Source organism: Podarcis pityusensis (genome assembly GCF_964106645.2).
Source record: "Podarcis pityusensis genome assembly, chromosome: 8".
Lineage (NCBI taxonomy): Eukaryota > Metazoa > Chordata > Lepidosauria > Squamata > Lacertidae > Podarcis > Podarcis pityusensis.
The window spans coordinates 62988354-63001563 of NC_138033.1; positions in this window are offsets into that span (position 1 = coordinate 62988354).

Here is a 13210-nt window from a genome sequence, read left to right on the forward strand (position 1 = left end):
TCTCCACCCCTATCGTTCAGCCCGGACACTGAGGTCCAGCGCCGAGGGCCTTCTGGCAGTTCCCTCGCTGTGAGAAGTGAGGTTACAGGGAACCAGTCAGAGGGCCTTCTTGGTAGCGACGCCTGCCCTGTGGAACGCCCTCCCAGCAGATGTCAAGGCAATAAACAACTATTTTACTTTTAAAAGACAACTGAAGGCGGCCCTGTTTAGGGAAATTTTTAATGTCTGATGCTGTATTTAATATTGTTTTTGGAAGCCACCCAGAGTGGCCAGGGAAACCCAGCCAGATGGGCAGGGTATAAATAAATTATTATTATTATTATTATTATTATTATTATTATTATTATTAACACTGACTGGCAGCAGCTCTCCAGGATTTCTAGACAGTGGTCTCTTTGAATCTTACCTTGAGATGCTGGGGACTGATGCTGATATAATCTGCAGCCCTTGCAGGTGCCCTACTACTGAGCTATGACCATTCTCTCTTTTTCACATAGATTACTTTTTGCACCTTTACCCTCAGTCTTTCCAAGTGGCTGACCTTAAGGTTCTGTACTGAGGAGGTGATAGTGGGAGGTTGCTGCTAACAAGGATCTTCTAAAAATAATTTCCCTGTGCGGTGTTCACCCGTAGGAGTTGATGAGTGACGGTTTAGCTTTTAAAAAGCAAAGGAACAAGCATGTTACTAGCCCTCAGGGTCATGGAAGAGCCACAGCAGGCTTCTGCTTTTATATGTCAAGACTTTTCTAATAAAGGGCAAGCGCAGCTGTTGGCTACTGGCAGCAGAAGTGCGCCACTGAAAGGCAGGTTGTTACTAATCAAACTGGGCAGGGCGGGGGAAGCCCTCACTTCCTGGGAACACAAGTTCTTCCCAGCAGATTTTGGAGTTCTGAAATAACATCATGTGACTTTCAAAATGGAAGCAACTAGGAACAGAATAATAGGATCACAGAATTCTAGAAATGGAAGGGACCTCAAGGGTCATCTACTCCAGCCCCCTGCAGCAGGGGAGGAGAATTCATTTTGCCTGGTCCTCTCAGCAGGCTGACACTATCCAATGTCCCCATCCTTGCTCGCGGATCAGAATGCAACTCCCAATTACGGTAGATTACACACATTTCAAGATTTTGCAGTGTATTCTCGGTGTGCCAAAAGGGTACACAAAAATAAGTATATCACATAAAAGATACATACAAGATGCATCTTTCACTGACAAATGCATTGAAAAGTGCATTTGTTATGGAGTTATGCATATATTAGGGGGAAAGTATGCTTAAAAATGAATGTAGTGGTAAAAGTAACATATACATCAATGTGTTGTATTAGGAGAAATTGCTTGCGGAAATGTGTATATTAGGCAAAACTGCATGCTTAAAAGAAATGATGTTGGGATAAATTTGCTTTAAAATGCTGAAGAATTTTCACGAGGAAAATTCGCAGAGTCCAATGGAAATACTGATAACCAGATTTAAGGCTGGAAAAAATGAGAAAATGGGCGAATGAGGCTCAGCGATGATCTTCAGATATCCTCTTCAACACAACTTTCTGCTGAAGTTACACAGGGAAAGCGCATCCTTTGTGGCACCTCATTTCTGGAACTCTCTCCTTGCCTAGTGCTTAATTCAGTGTGTGTGTATACAATATATAGACTGGATTTATCCACGATTAGCCATATTTATAACATCTGTTGACATTACAGACATTGCTAACTTAGATCCAATCGTATCAATGGGTCTCATCTGAATAGTTTTACTCAGAGTATTTTCATAGGATTTCCCCAGCTGAGTTTCCTTTAACACCTGGTTCCTTGCATTACTGCTTCTACTCTGATTTTTTTTTAAAGGATTGGTGGCGTGCTATTTATGATCTTGTTGTTTTATTCTTTAAATCAACCTGGTAATGCTACAATGAAAAGCGGTCCACAAATCTTATAAATAGATAAGCAACCCACCTCCATCCCACTGGTCTTACACTGAAGCCTAACACCTATGAAACAATCAAAACATTGTACATTAGAGAAAGAAAAATCAGCAACAGGGAGAGTGAAGCAATAAACATGTTAGAGGCCAGCAGCACAACTCAGCCAGGGAAGGCAAAGGGAAATAAATGGATCTTCTGCACCAGCATCAAACAATAAAAAGCATAGGCACCAAGTTAGGGAGCCCTGAGGAATTTGTTCTTTCCTATTTCTTGTACAAATTAACCTGAGCCACATCTCCCTGGACCATGACTAATGAGCAGATTGGGATGCTGCTATATCATCTATCCCTATCATCTATCTATATCTATCTATCTATCTATCTATCTATCTATCTATCTATCTATCTCTATCTATCTATCTATCTATCTATCTATCATCTATCATCTATCTATCATCTATCTATCATCTATCTATCTATCTGTATCATCTCTCTATCTCTCTATCATCTATCATCTATCTATCTATCTATCTATCATCTATCTATCTATCTATCTATCTATCTATCTATCTATCATCTATCTAGTGCTTTTTTTCCCTGGGGGTACGCAGGGGTTCACAGGTCCCTAAACATCTTGTGAATCTAAGTTTGGCTTCATTGAGGGGCAGTATTTCAATATGAGTAGGAAAATGAGAGTACCCCTAAATATTTTTTTAGAAAAAAGAACTGTATCTGTCTGTCTGTCTGTCTGTCTGTCTGTCTGTCTGTCTGTTGAGTGTCTAATCTACACACACACACACACACACACACACACACGTAAGGCTGTTATCACATAGCCCCCATTGGAAGATTTGTAGTGCTGCATTACAATACTGGATTTTCATGAAGAAAATCCAGTGAGACCAAGAAAAGAGAGCTCAGTAGTTGCATGAGTTGGAAAGGGAAACTCTAGGGGATATGTTGGGGGAATGGCAAGGGGTTTGATGAGTAGAGTGGACAGAGGTGCAGTCCGGTGTGTGCGTGTGTGTGTTTACACCGTCAATGTTTAGTGATGCAGATTTCAGACCAAAAATACCAAACCAAGACACATATAAAAAATTCAGAATAGAAGGACGTTAGCTAATGGGGCCTCCTGCTGCCGCCGCACCGCCGGAGCATGATTTCTGTTCTCATCCTGAAGCATAGTTCTTAACCCAAGGTAATATTTCTGGGTTAGCGGAGTTTGTAACCTGAAGCGTATGTAACCTGAGGTACCACTGTATACTGCTTCTCTACATGGAGGTTCCAGTTTTTGAGTTGTAGATAATAGCTGTCTGTGGACTGCGGTTGGAGGACCTGTGGTCCTTCAGTTGTTGAACTCCAACTCCTTTGATTATTGTGCCTCCTGTCTGGGGTTGATGGGAGTTGCTATTATTAATATCATTTATTGCATTTATATCCCACCTTTTTATCTGAGAGGCCAAGGTTGCGTGCATGGCTCTCCTTCCTCATTTAATCTCCACAACAACTTTGTGAGGCAACTTAGGCTGAGAGGCAGGAGGCTGGCCAAAGGTCACACTAAGTGAGGGGACAGAAAACTTTTTCCAGCAGGGGGCCGGTCCACTGTCCCTCAGACCTTGTGGGGGACCGGACTATATTTTGGGGGGGGGGAATGAACGAATTCCCATGCCCCACAAATAACCCCTAGATGCATTTTAAATAAAAGGATACATTCTACACATGTAAAAACACGCTGATTCCCAGACCGTCCGTGGGTCGGATTTAGAAGGCGATTGGGCCAGATCTGGCCCTCAGGCCTTAGTTTGCCTACCCATGCACTAGGTGAGCTTTTCATGGCGGGTCTTTCCAAGGTCCTAGCCCAACACTGTAACCACTACACCACCACACTGCCCAATAGGGACCTGAGACTCCCCAATCTCTGTCACCAACCATGTCTGTGCCTCCCACCTTCATGGAAGAGACAATTCACCCTCTGTAAATGCTGCAAAGCCATTTGAGACTTGCATATATGGACCACGTTTTGAAAACCTCATGCCCCCTTGCCCCCTCCCAGTAAGGATGTGCTCAACTCCGCCTGAGGCAGAAAGGAAAGGGTTAAACCTCGCCTCCTTTCCGATTGCAATCCGGAGATACTCCTTGGTAACGGTAACCACGACAGCATCTTTCTTTCCACCCACAGGCGAATTAGCAGATGCTTCCGTCAAGGGCATGATCTAGGGATTGTACCGCCTGGCTGGCAATTTTCCTGAGCCCCACATTCACTGGGGGGAACAAAAGGTTTCAGAAAGGGAGTGGGGCAGCACAGTGCTGGGTATTCATGGCAGAAAAAAGAGAGTTGTTCCTTAAAAAAAAAAAAAAAAAATCACCAGAGGAAACTTGGCTCTCCGGGCAGATGTGGGCTCCATAATACTTGTGTAGGATGGCTATTTAAAGTCACATTTTTCATGAGGCATTTATGAGGTGGTGGTGGGGAAGCCAAACATAACAGCATCATCTTTGCAGGGGACTCCAGTTCTTCAGGAGCCAACTGCAAGGTTCTGCACGTGCTTTAGAAGAAGGGAGAAGCATTCTTCACATGCTCAGGGAATAGAATCACCAAATTGTAGAGTTGGTGGGGATCCCAAAGGTCACCTAATCCAACCCCCTGAAATGCAGCTAAAGAATCCTGGACAGATGGCCACCCAATCTCTGTTGGGAAACCTCCAATGGAGGAGAGTCCACCACCTTCTGAAGTAGCCCATGCCACAGCCAGATACCAGAAAGTTCTTCCTAATGTTTAGTCAGAATCTCCTTCCTGGTAATTTGAATCTGTCGGTTCCTACCCTCTGGAAATGCAGAAAACCTGCTTGCTCCATCTTCCATGTAGCAACTCTTCAGATGGTTTGAAGATGGCTCTCATGTCACCTCTGAGTCTTATCTTCTCCAGGCTAAATATACCCAGCTCCCTCAACCATTCATTCCTCATAAGGCTTGGTTTCCAGATCCTTGGCCATCTTGGTTGCCCTCCTTTGCACATTTCTCCTCCAGACTGCCAGTGAAGAGAGAGTTGTCCCACAGTAGAAGCAAGTTCCAGAGCTGTTCTCACATAAACTCTCAGCCAAACCTTCATGAAGCATTCAATCTTAAGGCTCTAGTGAGTCATATGTACCCATTCACATATTGCACTCTCTGTTGTGTCTCTGTGTAAGTCACTGCTCTAGCCTCCCTCCAATATACATCACTAGAAATGGAAAAATTCCTTCCTGTAGCACCTTAAAGACCAACTAAGTTAGTTCTTGGTATAAGCTTTCGTGTGCAAGCACACTTCTTCAGATACACTGAAACAGAAGTTACCAGATCCTTCTATATATTGAGAAGGTGGGGAGGGGTATTACTTAGAAGGGTGGTGGGAATCGGAGATTGGCAGATAGCTGAGATGAGCCTGTTGACGACTCTTAACGACTGTAATAGGTCTTACAGGAAAAGGCAAGGGGTGAGAAGGTGAGAAATGGCTTAGTCATGTATAATGAGATAAGAATCCAATGTCTTTGTTCAAACCAGGTTTCTCCATTGTTTTAAGTTTGGTAATGAGTTGTAATTCAGCAGCTTCTCTTTCCAGTCTATTTCTGAAATTCCTTTGTAGTAAAACAGCTACTTTGAGATCTTGTATAGAATGTCCTGGGAGATTGAAGTGTTCTCCTACTGGTTTCTCTGTTTTGTGATTCTTGATGTCAGATTTATGTCCGTTTATTCTTTGGCGTAAGGTTTGGCCTGTTTGTCCAATATAGAGAGCTGAAGGACACTGTTGGCATTTGATGGCATACACAATGTTAGACGAGGAGCAATTAAATAGTCCCGAGATGGTATGTGTGATGTTGTTGGGGCCAGTAATGGTGTTGTCCGGGTGTATGTGGCAGCAAAGTTGGCATCTGGGTTTATTGCAGGCTCTGGTGCCAGTGTACGTGTTAAGTCTGGTTGTAGTATTATTGTGGGTTAGGAGTTGTTTAAGATTGGGTGGCTGTCTGTAGGCAATGAAAGGTCTTCCTCCCAGAGCTTGAGAAAGAGAACTGTCATTGTCCAGGAGAGGTTGTAGATCTCTGATGATGCGTTGAACTGTTTTAACTTGGGAGCTGTATGTGATGACTAGTGGAGTTCTGTTATTTTCTTTTTTGGGTCTGTCTTGCAGCAAGTTCTCTCTGGGTATCAGTCTGGCTCTGTTGATCTGTTGTCTAACTTCATCTGCTGGGTATTTTAGTTCTGAGAAGGTTTGCTGTAGATCTCTTAGGTGAGAGTCTCTGTCTGTAGAATTGGAACAGATGCGGCTGTAACGTAGTGCCTGGCTATATACAATGGACTGTTTGGTATGTTTGGGATGGTAGCTAGAGGCATGTAGATATGTTTGTCGGTCAGTTGGTTTACGGTATAAGGTGGTGTCTATGTGTCCATCCTGTATTTTTATAGTAGTGTCCAAAAAATGTATTTCTTGCATAGATTGATTCATTGTAAGGTTGATTGTGGGGTGAAAATCATTGAATTTCTGGTGAAAGGTGTCCAGGGTCTGTTGACCATGTGTCCAGATGATAAAAATATCGTCAATGTATCGTAGGTACAAGAGAGGTTTGAGTGGGTAGGAGTTTAGGAAACGTTGTTCTAAATCTGCCATGAAGATGTTGGCATACTGTGGGGCCATGCGGGTGCCCATTGCTGTGCCGCTGATCTGAAGGAACTGGAACCATGGAAGGCACCACATTGAGCCGCATGAAATGGAAGTCCATCAACCTCACCAAGAAACTTGCACAGGTACAGACTGATATCTTCTTTCTTACTAAATGCAAGAACCTGGACATTATACCCAAGGGTCTTAGAATTAAGGACCCTCTACAATCCACGTATCCCACTGAATATGCAAGAAAACTATGCAACACTTTCTCTAAGAAGCTGCTCAAACATCTGATCAGCGTTCTCTACTCTAAACAGAAGCTAATAAAGGAGGAACTCCTTGTATTAGACAACTCTATCAGGAACCACCAAGCTTGGCAAGAGTTCCAAAAGGAAAAACAAAACATTTACCACTCTCAACTGGAGCTACTGAAGAAACAGAAAAACAAGAAACTCTCTAACCTTTCCAACCTACAGGCTACTAATCAAAACAAGATCAACAATATTGTCAATCTCTCACAGCAAACACTCAGCCCAGCCGAGGAATCAGTCCTTTCACGTGGACTGTCATTCTGCCCTGCCAAATCCCCACACATGATCCAGTTCTACGGGGACTTGGAAGCATTTTTCCGCCGTTTACGCCTGAAGGAGTATTTTCAACACACACAACAACAAGACAAATCAGAACAAACAACAACTTCACAACACAACACCTCTCAACCCACTGGAGAACAACAACCACCCTCCCAACAGAACACGGACCACCAACTACCACTGAAAAAGTGTTACACAAAAAGGGACTCCACATGGACCCCTCCTGATGGACGCAATACCACACTGGACTTGTACATTGACTGCTTCCGCCACAGAATCCAAACAGATGTAACCAGAAAACACCATCGCTTACAACAAAATCTAAACCATGCTGAAAGGAGAGCCATAGATAATCTCAGAAACAACCCAAACATTATAATTAAAGAAGCAGACAAAGGGGGAGCTGTCGTCATCATGAACAAAACTGACTACATTCAGGAGGCTCGCAGACAACTTTCCAATACCGCCTTTTACACAAAATTGGACTCAGACCCCACACAAGAATACAAGAAAGAACTGAACAAGATTGTTAAGGAGCTACCCCCACACATCCAAGAACAGATCCTCACCAACACACCAACAGAACCTCGACCAGGAACTTTCTATCTTCTACCTAAAATACACAAACCAGGAAATCCAGGACGCCCCATCATTTCAGGTATTGGCACTATTACAGTGGGTGTCTCCGGTTATATGGACTCTGTTCTGAAACCATATGCCATCAGTGCTCCCAGCTATGTACGTGACACCACAGATTTTCTGAGGAAAATACAATCTTTAAATAATCTTCCCAACAATACTATACTAGCTACTATGGACGTGGAATCTCTGTATACCAACATCCCACACAACGATGGTTTACAAGCTATAAGGAACACCATTTCAGATAAAACCACAGCGGACCTTGCCACCAAACTCTGCCAATTTGTCCTTACCCACAACAACTTCAAATTCGGTGATGACCTGTTCCTCCAGATCAGCGGCACAGCAATGGGCACCCGCATGGCCCCACAGTATGCCAACATCTTCATGGCAGATTTAGAACAACGTTTCCTAAACTCCTACCCACTCAAACCTCTCTTGTACCTACGATACATTGACGATATTTTTATCATCTGGACACATGGTCAACAGACCCTGGACACCTTTCACCAGAAATTCAATGATTTTCACCCCACAATCAACCTTACAATGAATCAATCTATGCAAGAAATACATTTTTTGGACACTACTATAAAAATACAGGATGGACACATAGACACCACCTTATACCGTAAACCAACTGACCGACAAACATATCTACATGCCTCTAGCTACCATCCCAAACATACCAAACAGTCCATTGTATATAGCCAGGCACTACGTTACAGCCGCATCTGTTCCAATTCTACAGACAGAGACTCTCACCTAAGAGATCTACAGCAAACCTTCTCAGAACTAAAATACCCAGCAGATGAAGTTAGACAACAGATCAACAGAGCCAGACTGATACCCAGAGAGAACTTGCTGCAAGACAGACCCAAAAAAGAAAATAACAGAACTCCACTAGTCATCACATACAGCTCCCAAGTTAAAACAGTTCAACGCATCATCAGAGATCTACAACCTCTCCTGGACAATGACAGTTCTCTTTCTCAAGCTCTGGGAGGAAGACCTTTCATTGCCTACAGACAGCCACCCAATCTTAAACAACTCCTAACCCACAATAATACTACAACCAGACTTAACACGTACACTGGCACCAGAGCCTGCAATAAACCCAGATGCCAACTTTGCTGCCACATACACCCGGACAACACCATTACTGGCCCCAACAACATCACACATACCATCTCGGGACTATTTAATTGCTCCTCGTCTAACATTGTGTATGCCATCAAATGCCAACAGTGTCCTTCAGCTCTCTATATTGGACAAACAGGCCAAACCTTACGCCAAAGAATAAACGGACATAAATCTGACATCAAGAATCACAAAACAGAGAAACCAGTAGGAGAACACTTCAATCTCCCAGGACATTCTATACAAGATCTCAAAGTAGCTGTTTTACTACAAAGGAATTTCAGAAATAGACTGGAAAGAGAAGCTGCTGAATTACAACTCATTACCAAACTTAAAACAATGGAGAAACCTGGTTTGAACAAAGACATTGGATTCTTATCTCATTATACATGACTAAGCCATTTCTCACCTTCTCACCCCTTGCCTTTTCCTGTAAGACCTATTACAGTCGTTAAGAGTCGTCAACAGGCTCATCTCAGCTATCTGCCAATCTCCGATTCCCACCACCCTTCTAAGTAATACCCCTCCCCACCTTCTCAATATATAGAAGGATCTGGTAACTTCTGTTTCAGTGTATCTGAAGAAGTGTGCTTGCACACGAAAGCTTATACCAAGAACTAACTTAGTTGGTCTTTAAGGTGCTACAGGAAGGAATTTTTCTATTTCGACTATGGCAGACCAACACGGCTACCCATCTGTAACTGGATCCCTAGAAATGGATAGTTTTACTTTGTACCTGTTCAAGGTGTGAATCCATCATCAATTGATTCCAGGTGCAAGATGCCAGCAAAGAATGATCAGCAGTCAGCGGAGGGGGTTTATTGCATCTCTGCATGATCCACTGCCCTGGGATTGCTTCTATTCAGTTAAGCATGCCTCTGAGGGCAGATTGTTCTGAATCCCACAAGCATGTAGTGAGTCCTAGAGTACAGGGTGAGGTAGGGATGTAAGAACAATTCCTCTGGTTTCCATTATCTCCTCCTCCTCCTCCTTTGCAGAAAACTGACCAGATCCCATGTGCATCACAACACAACTCCTAGCCAAATTATGCTATGTTTGGGGGTTGAAGCCAATGTTAGTCCTGCTCAGAGTAGATCCACTGAAAGTCAGCAACACAACTAACTTGGGCCTGTTAATTTTAATGGGTCTATTCATTTCAAAACCTACCGTATTTTTTGCTCTATAAGACTCACTTTTTCCCTCCTAAAAAGTAAGGGGAAATGTGTGTGCGTCTTATGGAGCAAATGCAGGCTGCACAGCTATCCCAGAAGCCAGAACAGCAAGAGGGATTGCTGCTTTCACTGAGCAGCGATCCCTCTTGCTGTTCTGGCTTCTGAGATTTAGAATATTTTTTTCCTTGTTTTCCTCCTCCAAAAACTAGGTGCGTCTTGTGGTCTGGTGTGTCTTATAGAGCGAAAAATATGATACTGTAGGTAAAAAGTGCATACAAAATGCTTAAACACTGGGAGGAATGCATATTTTATGTTAAAAAGAGTCCACAAAATGCATATGATTTTAATGCGGAATTTTTCCGCATCCTGCGAAATAACTTGCACAAAACAGGGCTGAAGGTATCACCGACTGAGATCCTGCAACGTATCAAAGGGGTGGAATTGGGCTTCTCAGGAGCCATGATGGGGAAGTGGAAAAAAGCAAAACAAACCCCATGGCTCAGCAGCTTGATATGAGGGTGGGGGTCTTTGAAGGCCTAAAGAAGCCCACCTACCGAGGAAGAAGAGCACCCTAGGCAATTAAGAGAAACAGCTGGGACTGATGAGCTGTCTGGGAGCTGCACTCAAGCTGGAGGATGAGGAGGTGTAGCTCTGTGTCAGGAACTCCAACAGAAGGAAGCCTTGCAGACTTGGCAAGAGAAAGCAAAGTAGTGAGGAGCTGATGGGGGACGGTGGTGGAGGGGGGGGGCAGCATCTGCCGATGGATCTGGGGTGTGAAACCAGCTTTACAGTTGGAAATGAGAACTCTGCCTCCTGAGCTGGAAGATTCCTGCTTTCACACTTCTCCGAGATCATCAGCTGAAAAGTGGCTTGGAGTTGTGCTGGGGATTGGACCCGGTGACTTGTTAAATCCTGGTTCTGATGGGAGTCCAGGAATGTTTGTTTATGGAGTCGCCTTTGTTTCTCAGGAATGACTTCTCCCTGCAGTGCCTGGATAAAGTATGGACCTCGTTCCCACAGGATGCAGTGATAGCCACCAGCCTTGTTGGCTTTAAAAGAGGATTAGAAAAAAATTCGTGGTGGAGATGGCTATGGATGGCTATGCACTGCCTCTGTGGTCAAAGACAGTAAATGCTTCTGAATACCAGTTACTGGAAGTCACAGGAGGAGAGAGTGCTCTCATTCTCCAGTCCTGCTTGCCGGTTTCCCAGTGGGGCATCTGGTTGGCCACTGTGAGAACAGGATGCTGGACTAGATCTGGATCATTGACCTGATCCAGCAGGCTTTTCTTACGCTCTTGTGTTCCCTCTCTTTGGAACCTCTACAGAGCCTGTCACATGGGACTGTAGGGTCTTTACTTTTTCTTTTTTGGAAGTTTTATTTACAACATAACATAATCCCCCCATATAGAAATCCACCCTCATTAAACGTGAACATAACATACAATAAGTATAACATACAACAATACAAACAACCAAATAAAATACTTCCTTTATCCTGTATCTGGCTACCTTATTTACTTCTTATAAACTGTTCCCTTTACAAATAATTATTAAGATTTTTCTAATTATAACTTAAATATCCACAAAGTCTCCTGCAGACATTAATTGAAACAAGTCCAGGTATGTATATTAGGGCACTGTTTTGTGAAGTATTCTCTGCATTTTCCCCATGCTTTTTGAAACTCTTGTCTAGTGTGGTCTCCAATTACCTCTGTTAATCTAGCCAGTTCAATATACTCTAACAGTTTGTCTTGCCATTCCTTTTTTGTTGGCACAATTTCTTTTTTCCAGTTTTTAGCCATTTGGATCCTTGCTGCTCCTGTGGCATAGAGGAATATTTTCTGATCTTCTCTGGGATTGTAGGGTCTTTGAGGGCATTGACCTGTCTGTGGTTTATGGTACTCCAAGGGTAGTTAATGAGTTGTCATTTAGACGTTGCTGGGTCACAGCCTCCATCTTCCCATGACTGCTGGCCAGAACTGTCCCATGTCACCCTGCTCCACTTAACCTACTATGCTGCCCATAAGAATGATTGGGGGCACTGTCCCTGGACCAGTATTGAGATAATACCCAGAGGCCTGTCCAGTCAGTTTCTATAATTGGAATGGGTCTCTGTGTGATCTTCTCATAGAAGCAGAGAATTGTAGATTTGGAAGACACCCCAAGGTGCACTGTCAAACAGCTCTTATGGTCAGAAGTTCTCCTTTGCTTCAGTCACATCTGGTAGGGAGCAATTGTAAACCCTAAGGTCAGAAGGAAATGAAATGCATAAAGTACAGACAGTAATATGTGTGCTATTAGCAGTGGCTATTCATACACACACAACAACAACAACAACAATAACAGTGGTTGAAAACAAGCACATCCTTGCATTGGTGAGCTATTTGAAGTTCCTTTGTTCTAATACGGTCACCTTAAGGTCAGTTATCAAGTGTCCTGGGAGGTTTTTCTCCACTGCTTTTTGAGTTTGCCATTTCTGATATCAGTTCTGTATCCATTTATTATTTTGCAAAGAGATCATGTGGGTTAAGCATTCTGTAAGAGTGGCTGTGACTAGATGAAGGGGCTTCTCACTTTGACTGGGGGGATGGAATCTGGAGCGCCCCATGCCTCGTGTCTAAATTCTAAAGGTTCCTTAGAAATTCAAAGTCCAGACAAACACGTCCACATCTGCTCTGGAAAATGATCTGGGGCAAACTGATTCAATTAGCCAGATTTAATTTCTCTCCCCTCAGAGATACCGCAGGCGCTTTTGGTGTTATGTTTCCACTGGCAGTTAAAAACATATTTATTCACGCACGCATTAGCTGGCAATTAATGTGGGCTTAATTATCCTCTGCTCATTGTTTTATCATGTATTTATTAAGCAGTTTGATGTAATTTTACAGTGTTGTTATTTTATCATTTGCACACCCATTTGGTGCCTCATAAGCGAAAAATGGTGTGAGTATGTGTTTGTGTGTTTCTATGTGTGTGGTTTAATCCAGAGTTTTGATGCATTTTAAGTGTGTGTGTGTGTGTGTGTGTGTGTGTGTGTGTGTAAGTGCTTAAAAACCCCAGATTAACCCGACGACTCCATTTACTGGAGATGGAAACTTCCAGT